The following is an 18,697-nucleotide window of genomic DNA, read 5'->3' as shown; positions in this document are numbered from 1 at the left end:
AAAAAAAAACTATATCACTTACGCAATCTGGTTACTATAAGCTCTCTGCGTCCGAAGCTCATCGTCACAGACTTAATATGGTTCGTCTCAACTTAATGTTCCTGCAATGCTCATGCAACGGCAGATGGCAGAGGGTGAATTAAAGGGGTGAAGGGGAGAGAGTGAGAGAGGGAAAGAGAGGGAGAGAGAGGGGTGGGTGGGAGAAGGAGAGAGTGAGAGAGAGAGAGTGAGAGAGAGTAGGAGAGAGAGGGGGTAGGGGGGAGGAGAGAGAGAGAGAGAGAGAGAGAGAGAGAGAGAGAGAGAGAGAGAGAGAGAGAGGGGGGGGGGGTGGGGGGGGAGGGGGGGGGGTGGGGGGGGAGAGAGAGAGAGAGAGAGAGAGAGAGAGAGAGAGAGAGAGAAAGTGTGAGAGAGAGAGAGAAGAGGGAGGAAGACAGAACAAGAAATTAGAAAGGAAGAGAGATAGATAGATAGAGAGAGAGAGAGAGAGAGAGAAGAAAAACAAAGTTGATATCATCATCCTTATCATTATCATCAATACTATCCTTATCATCAATGCTATCATTATCATTATCATTGACATCAACACCATAATTATTTTCATTATCATCATGACTGATTAAATTATTTTCATCACTCTATTCATCCATTGCCATTATCATCATCATTTCAACTACCATCACCATTAATGATATCAACAACACTATCACCACTATCATTACCATCATCCTCACCATCATCACTATATTGATCATCATCATCATCATCATCATTATCTTAATCATCATCTTCACCATCATAATCTTAATCATCATCATCACCATCATCACCATCATCATTATCTATATCGTTATCACCATCATCATTATCTTAATCATCATCATCACCATCCTCACCATCATTATATAGTAGAAGAAAAAGAAGAAAAAGAAGAAGAAGAAGAAGGCGTAGAAAACGAATAAAGAGAAGAAGGTAAAAGAAGAAGAAAAGGAATAAGGTGAAGAAAACGAATAAAGAGAAGAAAAAGGTGAAAGAAAAAGAAGAAAAAGAAGAATAACTAAGAACGAACAAGAAGAAAGAACACACAGTCAGCTAAAATCACTCGTCTGTAACATTAAAAAAAAAAAACGAAAGAAAAACAAAAAACGGAAAAAAAAACTGTTTGAATTTTCCAGACACACAATAGCCGGTGTGACGTCATTGGGGGGGGGGGTAGAAGGGGAAGAGGAAAGGGGGTAAGGATGGAGAGAGGGGTAGGATGGGGAAGAGGGGGAGAGAAGAGGGAAGAGGGGAGAGGAGAGAGGGAAGAGGGGAAGGAGAGGGAGATGAAGAGAGAGAGGAGAGGGTAGGTTAGATGGTGGGGGAGGGGGTGGCTGGAGGAGGGGGAGGAGGTAGGGAGGGCGGGAGGGAGGGGGGTTCATCAATAATTATTGCCACGAGTGTCAACCCTTTATCACTCCCTCTCACTTCCCCTCTTTCTCCTCCCTGCTCCCCCGCCTCCTCCTCCTCTTCCTCCCCCTCTTCCTCCTTTCCTCCCGCCCTTCCTCTTCCCTGCTTCAGTCTCTCCCTCTCCCCTCCCCCTCCCTACTCCCCTCCCCTCTCTGCCTCTTTTTTGTTCTCTCTTTTTTTTTTTCATCTATATACTTTTTCTTTTTTTTTTTTTACTTTTGTTCTTCCTTTCTTTCTTTTTTTTTTTATTTTTTGTTGCTTTTCTCTCCATCTTTTCTCCTTCTTTTTTGTTTTCCACTTTCTTGTTCTCTGTGGTTTTTTTCTTTTGTTTTTTTTCTCCTCTTTTTTCTTTTTTTCTTCTTTTTCTATTCTATTCTTTTTTTTTTTTTGTTTCTACTGTGCTTTATTTTTTGTCTTCTTTTTTGGTGCTCCGCTACCGTTTCTCTTATTTTCTTCTTTCTATTTCTTCATTTATTTTTTTCTTTTATTCTTTCTCTGTTTTTTTTTATCTTCTTCTTTTCTTACACTTCTATATTTTTTTTTTTTCTTTTTTTTTTATTTTCTTATTTTCTTCATCCTCTGATTTATTTTTTATCCCATCTGACTCTCCGTTCATCGATCCAGGTCTATCTCTTCCTCACAAGATCCCCCTCTTTTCATCCTGCTCCGTATGCGATCTTCTTTTGTTTCTCTTTTTTTTTCCGCTTTCTTCTTTATATTTTTTTTTTCTTTTTTTAATTTTAGTTTTTTCACTTTCTTTATTTTTTCTTTATACTCTTTTTTATTTTTAACTCTTCTTTTTCTTTTGTTCTTTTTTTTTCTCTTTTGCTTTTTTTTCTTTTTTTTTCTTATTTTTCTTTTTTTTTCTTTCTTTTTTTGCCTCTTCTATTATTTTTTATTTCTTCTTTTTTCTTTCTTTCTTTTTTCTCTTTGCTTTTTTTTCTTTCTTTCTTCTTTTTTCTTTCTGCTTTTTACTGATTCTTTGTTTTTTTCGTCTTCTCTTTTTTCTTATACTTCTTTACTTTTTTTTTTTTCTTAACTGACCTTTCGTTTTCTTTTTCCCACTCCACCCTTTCCCCCTCTTCCTCCACCTTTCCCCTCTAGTCTCCTCGTCCCCCCTTCTCCCCTCGAATCGGCGGTCCTATTAATCAATGATTCTTATCGGTCCCTTCTTGCTACATGTACGTCCATTATCGACCTCTGTTACTCTCTGGGGGGGTAATTCTTCCTTCATCTCTTCCATCGCTTTATCTTCCTTCGTATCTTCTGTCCTATCCTCATGCATCAACTTTTTGTCCTATCCCTTATCTGTATTTATCAGCTTTTCTCATTCGTTGTTACATCTTCTCAATATTTTTCCTCGTTAATTTCGTATGTAGTATATATTTCTCAGACTAGTTACATAGCGTTCTTCTACTTCAGCTATCACTCCCAATGTCTGTCCTCTCTTTTTCGTATATGCTTCATACTTACAAGTCATAGGGGCTCTCCTTAATGTCTCTTCGTTCATTTTTCTAAAACTATCATATTAATATTATAGGGTGTAATCTTTTTATACTTAAATATTAAGTATTAATGAGTTTATTTGCGTGTCTATATATTTCGTATCGAATATCTCATATCTTTATGCACTTCTCCACGATCTTTTATACTATGATATTGTAATTCAAATATTACGGTTCTATTGTCTCACACCCCACCCTATTTATATTAATTCGTTTAGTGGTCGTAAGGTCTCTAGGGTCCGTCTGCTAACCACCTCCCTTTATCCTCTTAACCCATCAGTCTATCTCTCCACAATCGTATTGTCTTTCTCGTTCTTTGTGTGTTACTTACTCCAGCTTTTTCTTCGTCTATCCGAGTGTTCATCTTCTCGTACCGTCACCTCTTATCTGGCATGATCTTCTCTTGCGTCATCCATCATCTAATCTCTATAGGCATGTGTTCTTTTGCTTCCGACTCTTCTCATTGCTGTCCTGTTCTATCTTCGGTGTTTATCTAACTTCATGCTTACTTCTATCTATCATTCATTTTCCTGTTCCCTCCATCTTCATTCGCTATAATTCGCATATTCTCGTTCGTACGTGTCTCCTTTCATCTTGGCTATATCCTTCTTTTCTACGATCTCCCGTACTCTTCTTCTATTGACTCCTATCTTTCTTGTGGTCTTATCTAAGCGAAACGTGCAATCCTTTATTCCTATCTCGATCTGACCTTGTAATCTAATCTTTCCCTCTTCTCTTTGGTTAATTTTCCCCTCATTTTTCATGACTTCCACTTCCTTCCATATTCTCTCTATCCCTTCATTACCTTTTCTCTAATTCTTCTTACTACTTTCTAAGTTCATTCCATCTATCTTCCGCTTTTCTTCTCCATATCTCTGCTGTGATATCTACTTTCCTTCCATTTATTTTTATTATTTTAGTTTATTATAGCTTACTATTTGCGCTTCTCTCACCAGTGTATTTAAATTCCTCATAATCCCACTCATCATGGTAATATTTATATTTGTTGTGCATCTTTCGGTTTATTCCCTTCATCCCCCACCCCTCTCCGCGCCCCCGTCCCCTTCCCCTCCCCTCCCCTTCCCTTAGGCGGGCGTTCAAGTGCCCGCAAACAAAGGATTCTGTTCTTTTAATTGTTGAATTTATCTGCTAATATTTTTTTAACGCCGCGAGTGATAATTTTCTCGCTCTCTCTCCCTCTCTCTCTCTTTCTTTCGCTCTCTCTCTCTCTCTCTCTCTCTCTCCATCTATTCATCTGAGATGATTAGATAGATAGATAGATAGAGAGAGAGAGAGAGAGAGAGAGAGAGAGAGAGAGAGAGAGAGAGAGAGAGAGAGAGAGAGAGAGAGAGAGAGAGAGAGAGAGAGAAGCAGAAGGAAACAAGATTAAAAAAAGGGAAGAGGGAGTGAGGGAAGAGAATGGAACGGCTTGACAACACAGCACGGAGAAAATGAGATAGTGATAGATAGAGGGAGGAGAGGAGGGGAAGCGAGGGAAGGAGAGAGAGAAAGAGAGAGAGGGAAGGAGAAAGAGAAAGAGAGAGAGGGAAGGAGAGAGAGAGAGAGAGAGAGGGAGAGAGAGAGAGAGAGAGAGAGAGAGAGAGAGAGAGAGAGAGAGAGAGAGAGAGAGAGAGAGAGAGAGAGAGAGAGAGAGAGAGAGGCAGAGAGACAGAGGGGCAAACAGACAGACAGACAGCCAAATATGCAAAAAGACAGACAGATCAAAGATAAGGAAAGTACGGGAAAATAACAAACGAACTCAAGAAACAAAGAAACAAAAAGACAAGACTAGCTTTTTAATAACAAAACACACAAACAAAGAAATAATATGATTAATCTCACTCCTCCGACCGATATACAAATACAAACATAAACAAACATAAAGAAACCTTAAAAATAAACAATCATAAACAAACTCAAATATAAACAAACGTGCACAAACATGCACAAACACGTACGAACACATATGAACAAACATGCTTGAACACTACGCAGTTAACAAGCAAGTTGAACAAGCTAGATCACTACCCATGAACAAAGGAATTCATGACTTTGTTATGATGAACTTGGGAACAATCCGACGACGAGGGGAGAAGGGAGAGGGGAGAGGGGAGAGGAGAGAGGGGAGAAGGGAAGAGAGGAAGGAGAGAGAGGAGAGAATGTATGAGAGGAACGGGGAGAGAGGAAAGGGGGAGAGGGGAGCGGGGAGCGGGGGGATAGAATGGGAGAGAGGGAAGGGGAGAGATGAAAGGGGGGAGAGGTGAGAGAATGGGAGAGAGGGAAGGGGAGAAGGGAGAGGGGAGAGAGGAGAGGGGAGAATGGAAGAGAGGAAGGGGAGAGAGGAGAGAATGTATGAGAGGAACGGGGAGAGAGGAAAGGGGGAGAGGGGAGCGGGGGAAGAGGGGAGAGAAGAGGAGAGAGGGGAGAGAGTGAAATGGAGAGGGGTAGAAAGGGGAGGGGAGAAGGGGAGTGGGTAGGGGAGAGAGAGAGAGAGAGGGAGGGGACGATGATAGAGAGGGAAGGGAAGAGAGGGAGAAAGAGGATCAGGGAGGGGAGAATGGGAGGAACAGGAGAGAGGAGGATCGAATAGAGGGAAAGTAGGGAAATAAGAGAGGGGAGAGAGGAGTGAAAAGAAGGAAGGTGAGAGGGAAGGAAAGGGAGCTGGGAGGGGAGAGAGAAAAGAGGAGAGGGGAGAAGGAAAGAGAGGGAAAGGAAGAGGAGAGGTGAGTGAAAAGAGGGGTTAAAGGGAAAGGGAAGAAGAGGAGGAGAGAGGAAGGGAGAGGAGGAAGAGGGGAAGGGGAGGGGAGAGGGAAGACAGGTAGACAGGGAAGGGGAAAATGGGAGGGGAAAAAGGAGGAATGAGGGGAAGCAGAGGGGAAAATAGGGGGAAGAGGTAAGACAATGAGACAAGGGGAGAAGAGGGAGAAAGGGGGAAGAAGATTGAGGGGAAAACGGGTGGGAGAAAGGTGGGGAAAGAGGAGGCGCGCAGACGAGGAGAGAGAGAGAGAGAGAGAGAGAGAGAGAGAGAGAGAGAGAGAGAGAGAGAGAGAGAGAGAGAGAGAGAGAGAGAGAGAGAGAGAGAGAGAGTAAGAGAGAGAGAGAGAGACCGAGACCGAGAGAAAGAGAAAGAGAGAGAGAAAGAGAGATAGATAGATAGATAGATAGAGAAAGAGAGAGAGAGAGAGAGAGAGAGAGAGAGAGAGAGAGAGAGAGAGAGAGAGAGAGAGAGAGAGAGAGAGAGAGAGAGAAGAGGAAAGGAGAGTGTGGAGAGAGAGAGAGAGAGAGAGAGAGAGAGAGAGAGAGAGAGAGAGAAAGAGAGAGAGAGAGAGACCGAGACCGAGAGAAAGAGAAAGAGAGAGAGAAAGAGAGATAGATAGATAGATAGATAGATAGATAGATAGATAGATAGAGAGAGAGAGAGAGAGAGAGAAAGAGAGAGAGAGAGAGAGAGAGACGGCGACAACGCGAGGGGAAGGCAACGGGGACCTGGTATGGGGAGGTGAGTCGAGGGGAAAGGTGTCTGTCTGTCTGAGAGCTTTGTGAGGGCGGAGGTTGTGTGTGTGTGTGTGTGATCGTGTGATAATGTGATTGTGTGATTGTGCATGTGTGTGTGTATGTGTGTGTGATTGTGTGTGTGTGTGTGTGTGTTTGTGTGTGTGTGTGTTTGTGTGTGTTTGTGTGTGTGTGTTTGTGTGTGTGTGTGTGACTGTGTGTGTTTGCGTCTGAAGGGGGGGAGGGGCGGAGGATTGTGTGTGTGTGATTATGTGATTGTGTGTTTAAGTGTGTGTGTGATTGTGATTGTGTATGTACGCGTGTGTGTGTTTATGTGTACCTATATGTATGTTCACTTTTGTTATTCTCTCTCTCTCTCTCTCTCTCTCTCTCTCTCTCCATCTATCTATCTATCTATCTCTCACTCACTCACTCACTCTCTATTTTTCTATTTTCTCCCTCTCTTAATCTATCTATTTGTCTATACAAACATATACAAAATACTTTAAATACAATATGCAATCCAAGCAGTTACAGAACAAGACAAACAAGCAAAAATGTGCTCTTGTAAACCATAACATGAAACATTCAATTTAATTATTCTATAGATTGTTTCCGTGTGTTGTATGTGTTTCTGATTTCATTATTTTTGTTGTTGTTGTTTCCTATATATTTATTCTTCTTCTAATTTTGTGTTGATTTTTGTTTTGTCTTTTTGTATCGTTATTATCATTATTGTTATTATTATTGTTATCATGATCAGTATTATCACTTTTATTATCATTGTTGTTGTAATCATTATTAGCATTATTGTGATAATGAGGGTGATTATTATCATTATTATTATTATTATTATTATTGTATAATTATTATCATTATCATTATCATTACTAATTCATATCATCATTATGATTATTAATTTTTATTATCATTGTTATAATTACTATTATCACTACTATTTTCAGTTTCATTATCGTTACTATCATTACCAGTATCATAGTTGTTTTAAGAAGGAAAACAAACTGGCTGGAAGTAAGGTGAGCAAGCAGGCAGTAATACAAGCAGCCAGGCAGAAAAGCAAGACGGTAGGCAAGCAATAAGGAACACATACAGGCTGGTAAGCACGAACACAAGCAAGCAAACAGGAAAGCAGGAACGTAGGCAAGCAGACAGACAGGAAAGCAGGGACACAAGCAGACAGACAGGAAAGCAGGAACACAAGCAAGCAAACAGGAAAGCAGGAACGTAGGCAAGCAGACAGACAGGAAAGCAGGGACACAAGCAGACAGACAGGAAAGCAGGGACACAAGCAGGCAAACAGGAAAGCAGGAACACAAGCAGACAGACAGGAAAGCAGGGACACAAGCAGACAGACAGGAAAGCAGGAACACAAGCAGACAGACAGGAAAGCAGGGACACAAGCAGACAGACAGGAAAGCAGGAACACAAGCAGACAGACAGGAAAGCAGGGACACAAGCAGACAGACAGGAAAGCAGGAACAAGCAGACAGACAGGAAAGCAGGGACACAAGCAGACAGACAGGAAAGCAGGAACACAAGCAGACAGACAGGAAAGCAGGGACACAAGCAGACAGACAGGAAAGCAGGGACACAAGCAGACAGACAGGAAAGCAGGGACACAAGCAGACAGACAGGGAAGCAGGGACACAAGCAGACAGACAGGAAAGCAGGAACACAAGCAGACAGACAGGAAAGCAGGGACACAAGCAGACAGACAGGAAAGCAGGGACACAAGCAGACAGACAGGAAAACAGGGACACAAGCAGACAGACAGGGAAACAGGGACACAAGCAGACAGACAGGGAAACAGGAACACAAGCAGACAGACAGGAAAGCAGGGACACAAGCAGACAGACAGAAAGGCACGGCGACCAGCAGGAAAGCAGGGACACAAGCAGACAGACAGGAAAGCAGGGACACAAGCAGACAGACAGGAAAGCAGGGACACAAGCAGACAGACAGGAAAGCAGGAACACAAGCAGACAGACAGGAAAGCAGGAACACAAGCAGACAGACAGGAAAGCAGGAACACAAGCAGACAGACAGGAAAGCAGGGACACAAGCAGACAGACAGGAAAGCAGGGACACAAGCAGACAGACAGGAAGGGAGCGACAGAACGAGAAAAACAGGGAGGCAGGGGCACAAGCAGACAGACAGGAAAGCAGGACACAAGCAGAAGACAGAAAGCAGACAGACAGGAAAGCAGGAACACAAGCAAGCAAACAGGAAAGCAGGAACGTAGGCAAGCAGACAGACAGGAAAGCAGGGACACAAGCAGACAGACAGGAAAGCAGGGACACAAGCAGACAGACAGGAAAGCAGGGACACAAGCAGACAGACAGGAAAGCAGGGACACAAGCAGACAGACAGGAAAGCAGGGACACAAGCAGACAGACAGGAAAGCAGGGACACAAGCAGACAGACAGGAAAGCAGGAACACAAGCAGACAGACAGGAAAGCAGGGACACAAGCAGACAGACAGGAAAGCAGGAACACAAGCAGACAGACAGGAAAGCAGGAACACAAGCAGACAGACAGGAAAGCAGGGACACAAGCAGACAGACAGGAAAGCAGGGACACAAGCAGACAGACAGGAAAGCAGGAACACAAGCAGACAGACAGGAAAGCAGGAACACAAGCAGACAGACAGGAAAGCAGGAACACAAGCAGACAGACAGGAAAGCAGGGACACAAGCAGACAGACAGGAAAGCAGGGACACAAGCAGACAGACAGGAAAGCAGGGACACAAGCAGACAGACAGGGAAGCAGGAACACAAGCAGACAGACAGGAAAGCAGGAACACAAGCAGACAGACAGGAAAGCAGGAACACAAGCAGACAGACAGGAAAGCAGGGACACAAGCAGACAGACAGGGAAGCAGGGACACAAGCAGACAGACAGGAAAGCAGGAACACAAGCAGACAGACAGGAAAGCAGGGACACAAGCAGACAGACAGGAAAGCAGGAACACAAGCAGACAGACAGGAAAGCAGGAACACAAGCAGACAGACAGGAAAGCAGGGACACAAGCAGACAGACAGGAAAGCAGGAACACAAGCAGACAGACAGGAAAGCAGGAACACAAGCAGACAGACAGGAAAGCAGGAACACAAGCAGACAGACAGGAAAGCAGGGACACAAGCAGGCAAACAGGAAAGCAGGAACGTAAGCAAGCAGACAGAAAAGCAGGAACACAAGCAGACAGACAGGAAAGCAGGAACGTAAGCAAGCAGACAGACAGGAAAGCAGGAACACAAGCAGACAGACAGAAAAACAGGGACACAAACAGACCAACAGGAAAGCACGAACACAAACAACCAGTCAAAAAAGCAAAAAAAAAAACACAAACAGAACAAGAAAGCACTCAGTCAGGGAGCAAGCAAACCATGCAGGAAGCCAAGGCAAGCAGACAGGCACTCTCATCCGCACATTACGAAGTGCCAACGAGGGGAGCCACGTCTATCTCCCTCACATAACCTTGATAAATGGCACTCGTTTCCCCATGGCCGTTCTTTGGCACTCTCTTCCCCGGCTCGGTCGTCAGAGCATAAAATTTAGATTGGGTGGGAAGTGAGGAAGGGAGGAAGGGAGGAAGGGAGGAAGGGAGGAAGGGAGGAAGGGAGGAAGGGAGGAAGGGAGAGGAGAGAGGGGAGAGGGGAGAGGGGAGAGGGGAGAGAGAGAGGAGAGGAGGGGAGAGGGGAGGAGGGTGGAGGAGAGGGGGGAGGGAATGAGGGAAGGAGGATAGAGAGGGATAGAGGGAAGGGAAGGGTGAGGGGTAGGGGAGGAGGGAGGGGATAGGAGAGGGGAGAGGAGAGGGAAGAAGGATATATATAATATGTATATGTATGTAATAAAAAAAATATATATATATACACAATATATACATCATACATATATATATATATATATATATATATATATATATATATATATATATATATATATTTATATATATATATATATATATATATATATATATATACATACACACACACACATCTATGCATACATACATATACACATATAGATGTCCTTCCCTCCTCCCGTTCCTGTGTGTGTATATGTGTGAAAGGATGATTGTCATAGGAATAGTGATAATGATATAAAAAACAAAACGAAATTATTTGCTACTGATAACATTGACAACACTAATGATACTAATCATGATGAAAATAACTGATTATAACAATATCAATAATGACAATGAAAAAAATCTATTATGAAAAAAAACCATAACAATAATAATGATGATAGTTTTAATCATAATTATAGTAACAGTAAAAGTATGATAATGATAATCATTATGTCTATGATAATGATAATAATGATAATGATAGTAATGATAATGATAGATGATAGAACTGACGATAATGAAACTGATGATAAAAATGATAACGATAACATTGAAGATGATAATGATACTACTAATAATAATTTTGATATTGATTGCACTACTACTAATAATGATCCCATTATAATTATCATTATCATCAATGCCATTTGTATTATCCTTATTATTGTCATTGGTATCATCATTATTATCATCATCCTTAATAGCACTGATATCATAATTATTATTACCATTATTGTTATTATCATAATTATCACTAATATTACTACTACTACAACTACTCTACTGCTACTACTGACATTGCTATTATTAATGATAATGATAAATAATGATAATGATAATGACCGTAATGATAATGATAATAATAATGAAGAAAATGATAATAATAATGAAGAAAATGATAATGATAATGACCGTAATGATAATGATAATAATAATGAAGATAATGATAATTACCGTAATGATAATGATAATAATAATGAAGATAATGATAATTACCGTAATGATAATGATAATAATAATGAAGAAAATGATAATGATAATGACCGTAATGATAATGATAATAATAATGAAGATAATGATAATAACCGTAATGATAATGATGATAAGGATAACAACTACAACATCAACAAAATGATAAATATAACAAAGATGCGAATGATGATGATGATAATAAACGAAGGAAACAATATAAGAATGATAAGAATAATGATGATAATGACAATGATAATGATGATAATAATTAAAATCAAGGTATGTCTATCGGGTATACTAATATGTTGTTTTTTTCTGTTATGATAATAAATATTAAAAGTAATGTTAATAACAATGATAACAATAAAAAAAAAAAAAATTCCCTTTCCTGTCCCCGTACCCCCTTCCTCATACCCCCCCCTTACAAGTGGTGCCAATCAACACCATCTCATGCGCTGTTGGCACCAAGGGATAGACAGAGAGTGCCACTGGGCCCAACGCCTCACAAAGCTGGCACTTAACACAACCCCCCCCCATTTTTTTAGGAAGATCCCCTGAATAAAATAAATAAATAAATAGATAGATAAATAAAAAAGATAAATAAATAAATATATCATTTTTTTGTTCAACCCTCTCTGTACCAACAACAACAACAACAAAAAGTAGATATATATATATATTTTTAATGGGATTATCCGTTTTATTATTTTTTCATGTTTCGCAATTGTCAAGTGATAACTGCACGGTTTATGGTACAATTTCGGAAGTCACAGCAGGATTGTTCATAGCGAATATAAATGTTATCGGTTTGACAGTCTGGGGTGTGTTGGGGGGGTGGGGGAGGGGGAGGAGGAGGAGGAGGGGTTGGGGAGTGTGTGGGGGGATGTGTGGGGATGGAATAGTGTGTGGGGGTGGGGGAGTGTGTGGGGGTGGGGGAGGGGGGGAAAGGGTCTGTTTTGGATATGCATGATTTTAGAGTTTACGACTAATGGTCCACATGGGCTGCTCATGTTCGCGTGTGGGTGAGTGTCATTCACAAACAAATTCATGCATATATGTTTGTAGAGGTATAAAGTTTTTATGTGCAAATACGCATTCACATATATGTACAGACGTAGGCGGGTATGTACACACAGAACACATACATACACACAAATAAACACAACACAGCACAATTACACGCTACAAAGTACACACAAAGAATGTACACACACACACACACACACACACAGACACGCACACACATACACAAACAAACAAACACACACACAAACACAAACACAACACAAAGTACACAAAAAAAAACATTCGCAAGATATCCTTATGAAAATAAAAAAGATAAAAAAATTAAAAAGATGAAATAAAGATAATTAGATAGATAAACATACAAACAGATCACACATCAAGCAAAATAGTTTAGAGTCAAATCATTGCCAAATATCGCTAGACAATTACGGTAATGGAGTTTCTAATTAATGTATGCTTGTTGTTATCTCGCTGTCCTCTCGAAAACGGAATAATTACTCTGATTTTGGTTTTGATATTAGTGATGATGTGATAACGCTTGTCACTTCATTATAAGATGTTCCATAAGCGTTAATGATGTTTTTTTAGCGTAAGTAGAGGAAGAAGTAGAAGAAGAAAAAGAAGAATAAGGAGGAAGATGAAGAAAAGATGAATAATGATAAGACAATGATGGAAAAGAGGAAGAAGAAGAGGGAGAGAACGAAAATGAGAAAAATAAATAAAAAGAAAAAGAATTAGATAAAGAAAAAGATGGTGAAAGAGGGAAGTATATTTATATTAATTATATATATATATATTTATATATATATATATATATATATATATATATATTATATGTATGTATGTTTTATATATATATATATATTCATATATATATAGTATATATATATCTATTATGATTGATATTTTTATATATATATAATATATGGCATATATATTATAATATATATATTATATATATATATATATATATATATATAATTATATATATATTATTATTATTTATATAATATATAATTTGATATATATATATAATTATATTTTATATTATATATTGCATAATAGATATATTTATATAATATATATATATATCTATATTATATAGTAAAGTATAGATATATATATATATATATATAAAATATATATAAATATATATATATATATATTATATATATATATATATATTAAAATATTATATATATAATATTATATATTAATACACATTAAAGTCGTCATTGTTGTGTAGATCAAGTGCTTACTGTGATTACCAATCAAAAACTCAGTAACGATAATGATAATAATGATAATGTTGATAATGCTTATGTTAATGTCAATAACAGTGCTTATCCCTCTACCGATCAGTCCAGAAAGACAAAAGAAAATCAAATCTGGTATTGCAAGACATGAAAGATATTAACAAAAAAAAAAAAAAAAAAAAAAAAAAAACATATTTGATACACCCTCCCCCTCCCTCCCTCCCTCCCCTCCCCTCCTACCCCAAAGCCCATTCCCCCTCAAAATAATAATGACAATAAAAAAATAGATAAAATATAAAGATAAAGGTTCAGATTGTTTTATGCCTTCCCGCCCATCTGAACACCCGTCCGCACGCCCGCCCGCCCTCACGCCCACACGCACGGCCGAGGGATATATTCGAATGCAAATAAAATCACATAAAAATTCAGGGCTGGATAAAGCATGCGGTCTCGACTGTGCGACCCGGGTTTATTGTATGTAACTCTGTTAAGTCAGGGTTATGTTCTAGGGTTGGATTGGGGACCGTGATTTTTTTGATGAGGGGGGAGGAGGGGGTTGGGGGCAGAGATTGGAAGGGGAGTGAGAGAGAGGCAGAAAGAGAGAGAGGGAGAGAGAGAGAGTTGGGAGAGAGAGAGAGAGAGAGAGAGAGAGATTGAAAGAGGAGTGAGAGAGAGGCAGAGAGTGAGAGTGAGAGAGAGAGAGTTGGGGGAGGGGGGGAGGGAGGGAGGAAGAGAGAGACGAGACTTGACAAACAAACAGACAGACAGAGACAAACAGAGGCAGAGAAAGATTGGGACAGATAGAGAGGGAGAGAAAGAGAGAGATAGAAAGATAGAGAGAAAGAGGGGGGGGGGGCAGACAGACAAACAGACAGGCAAAAGAGAGGTGATAAAAAAGGTGGCAGGGATAATGGCAATAATAATAATGATAATGACAAAGATGATAATGGTAACAAGATCTCCCGTTCTCCCTCTCCTCTACTCCCGTCCCCTCACCCTAATCCTATCACCCTGACACCTGTTTCCCCTCATTCTCTTCCCCTCCCCTTTTCTTCCCCTTCTTCCTTCTCCCTCCCCTATCTCTTTCTTTACCTCCCCCCTCTTCCCCCTCACCCTTTCACTACCCCCTCTCTTCCTCAACCCTTCCCTTCTCTTCCCTCCCCTCACCTTCCAACTCGCCCCCCTCCCCTCACTCTTCCTCCTCCTCCTCACCCCTTCATTTTCCTCCCCTTCCTCCTCGTCCCCCCTTACCTCTTCCCCTCACATCCTCACCCCATCCACTCCCCTTCCTCCCTACCCCTTCTCGTCACTTCCCCCTTACCCTCTCACCCCACCACCCCCCTCACCTCCTTAAGATCATAAAGATGGTTAAATTTCTTTGTTAGATTATAACTCCTTGAAGACAGCTGGGCGCGGGCGTGTGTCAAGGCCATTGAAGGCAATAGGAGAGCTGTCATGTTGCGGGAGGGGAGGGGAGGGGGAAAAGGGGGGGAGGGGAGGTGGGGGGAGAGGATAAATGGGTGAGGGATGGGGTGGGGGAGGGGGGAAAAGGCATAGGGAGGTAAGGGGGAGGGGAGGTGGGAGGAGAGGATAAATGGATGAGGGATGGGGTAGGGGGAAAAGGGGGGGAGGTGAGGAGGAGGGGAGGATAAATGAGTGAGGGATAGGGGAGGGGAGGGGAGGGGAGGTTGAAATGGTGAGGGATGGGGTAGGGGGAAATGGTGGGGAGAGGTGGGAGGGAGGGGAGGTTGAAAGGTTGGGGAGGAGTAGGGGTTGAAGGGGAAGGATGGGGGAGGAGATAGGGATACTGAATCTTTTCTTCCTCACTTTTTCTCACACTCTTCTTTATTCCTTCTTTTTCTCCCTTCTTCTGCCTTCCCCCTTACTTACCTCCTCCTTTCTTCTCTCCCCACTTTCTTCGTCCCTTCTTTCGCTTCATTATTCTCGTTATTTCTCTCTCCTCTCCCCCTCACTTCATTTCCTCTTCTCCCCTCATTCCTCCCGTCTCTTCCGCTCACCCCTCTTCCCCTTCCCTCATTCTCCTCTTTATCTCCTTTCTCTCCTCTTTCCTCTCCCCTCACTTTCCTCCCGTCTCTTCCCCTCACTCTTTCCCCCTTCCCTCATTCTCCTCTTTATCTCTCTTCTGTCCTCTCCCCTCACTTTCCTCCCGTCTCTTCCCCTCACTCTTTCCCCCTTCCCTCATTCTCCTCTTTATCTCCTTTCTCTCCTCTATCCTCTTACCTCACTTTCCTCCCGTCTCTTCCCCTCACCCCTTTTCCCCTTCCCTCACTCTCTCTCTTCATCCCTTTTGTCTCACTTCACTTTCATCCCGTCTCTTCCCCTCTCTCTTTCCCCCTTCCCTCATTCTCCTCTTTATCTCTCCTCTTTCCTCTTATCTCACTTTCCTCCCGTCTCTTCCCCTCACTCTTTCCCCCTTCCCTCACTCCCCCCTTTATCTTTCTTCTCTCCTCTTTCCTCTCCCCTCACTTTCCTCTCGTGTCATCCCCTCACAAGAAACTGTCATTTTTGTCTCGGTTTGACATGAGATGAAAGCCTATCATTAGGATGACATCTTGACCACGCCCCTCCAACCATCGAGGGGGGAGGGAGGGGGGGAAGGGGGGATGGGAAGGGGTGTAGGGGAAGGGTTGAATAGGGAGATAGGGGATAGGGTGTAGGGGACGGGGAGGGGGGAGGGGTCGTCTGTTACTATCATTTGGGATGTTAGTGTAATTGTATGAAAAAGAATGGGAAGGGAGGAGAGGGGAGGAGAGGAGGGTGGGAGAAAGGGAGAGAAAGATAGAGAGAGGAAGAGATAGACAGAGACAAAAGGGAGAAAGGGAAATAGAGAGAGAGAGAGAGAGAGAGATTATACTTAAGTGATACACACACACACACATTCACACACACACAAACAAACACACACACACGTCTCCCTTTTCCTCCCCGCATAGCCCCCCCCCCCGTACAACCCCTCCTCTTACACACACATACATACACACACACACACACACACACACAAACAAACGAACAAACAAATAAACAAACACATCTCCCCACTCCTCTCAACATACCCACCCACCCTTACACCCCCCCCCCCTACACGTACACACCCCATACCAACCATACACTCGTCCACATATGTAAATATTATCTATCCCCAAAACATCATATAAAAACAAAAAGACTGACACTCCTGTAATTAACGACTGACGCTAATACACACAACAAGAAAGGTTTACAAAAAAAAAGATAAATAAAAGTATACAAATTTCTGGGAAATATAGAGTATACAAAACACTAAGACATAAATACAGTGCAGAAAAAATGTAGCATGTGTTTGGATATTGCTGTATGTTATATCTAATTTAGATTCGGATATATAATTGTTTTTATGTTGTCTATGTATTACATGCCGATACGCACACCTACACAGATACACAATAACACATACATAGGCACCAATATTTGAACACACACGAGTACACATGCATAAGCACAAACACGCTTAGACACACACATATGTAGATACACTTACATACGAAAACGCACGAGTGTATATGCATAAGCACAAACACGCACATACACACACAAACGCACACATATGCAAATACACACACATACCCCCCCCCCTCCCCGTCCAACGTACACATCATTACAGCAACATTGAAACACGAGTAAGTCCCAACCCTCCCCCTCCCCCCTTCCCCCTTCCCCTTCCCCCTTCCCCCCCCTTTCCCCCTATTGATATTAACCAATTAATAAAGAATTACCCACAAAAAAGAAAGGTAGATTTTGGTCACAAGCGACCATTCTAGATCCGTAATTGCAACCTGTCTTTTGCAAACTACCATTTACACCATTAGACTGGTAGACAGGTAGTTGTTTTGAGCGGCGAGAATTGTGGTTGGGGTTTGGAGGTGGTGAAAGGGGAATATTTCGGTTGTTTTGGGGTTGTGAAAGGGGAATATGTAGGTTGTTTTGTGGTTGTGAAAAGGGAATATGTAGGTTGTTTTGTGGTTGTGAAAGGGGAATATTTCGGTTGTTTTTGGGGTTGTGAAAGGGGGAATATTTCGGTTGTTTTGGGGTTGTGAAAGGGGGAATATTTCGGTTGTTTTGTGGTTGTGAAAGGGGAATATGTAGGTTGTTTTGTGGTTGTGAAAGGGGAATATGTAGGTTGTTTTGTGGTTGTGAAAGGGGAATATGTAGGTTGTTTTGTGGTTGTGAAAGGGGAATATGTAGGTTGTTTTGTGGTTGTGAAAGGGGAATATTTCGGTTGTTTTGTGGTTGTGAAAGGGGAATATTTCGGTTGTTTTGTGGTTGTGAAAGGGGAATATGTAGGTTGTTTTGTGGTTGTGAAAGGGGAATATTTCGGTTGTTTTGTGGTTGTGAAAGGGGAATATTTCGGTTGTTTTGTGGTTGTGAAAGGGGAATATTTCGGTTGTTTTGTGGTTGTGAAAGGGGAATATTTCGGTTGTTTTGTGGTTGTGAAAGGGGAATATTTTGGTTGTTTTGTGGTTGTGAAAGTGAAATATTTCGGTTGGTTTGTGGTTGTGAAAGGGGAATATTTCGGTTGTTTTGAGGGTTGTGAAAGGGGAATATTTCGGTTGTTTTGTGGTTGTGAAAGGGGAATATTTCGGTTGTTTTGAGGGTTGTGAAAGGGGAATATTTCGGTTGTTTTGTGGTTGTAAAAGGGGAATATTTCGGGTGGTTTGTGGTTGTGAAAGGGGAATATTTCGGTTGTTTTGTGGTTGTGAAAGGGGAATATTTTGGTTGTTTTGTGGTTGTGAAAGGGGAATATTTCGGTTGTTTTGAGGGTTGTGAAAGGGGAATATTTCGGTTGTTTTGTGGTTGTGAAAGGGGAATATTTCGGTTGTTTTGTGGTTGTGAAAGGGGAATATTTCGGTTGTTTTGTGGTTGTGAAAGGGAATATGTAGGTTGTTTTGTGGTTGTGAAAGGGAATATGTAGGTTGTTTTGTGGTTGTGAAAGGGAATATGTAGGTTGTTTTGTGGTTGTGAAAAGGAATATGTAGGTTGTTTTGTGGTTGTGAAAGGGAATATGTAGGTTGTTTTGTGAAAGGGGAATATTTCGGTTGTTTTGTGGTTGTGAAAGGGGAATATTTC

Source organism: Penaeus japonicus, unplaced genomic scaffold, assembly GCF_977035675.1.
Source record: "Penaeus japonicus unplaced genomic scaffold, GWHDUDI00000001_assembly GWHDUDI00000026, whole genome shotgun sequence".
NCBI lineage: Eukaryota > Metazoa > Arthropoda > Malacostraca > Decapoda > Penaeidae > Penaeus > Penaeus japonicus.
This window is presented reverse-complemented; position numbering follows the sequence as displayed.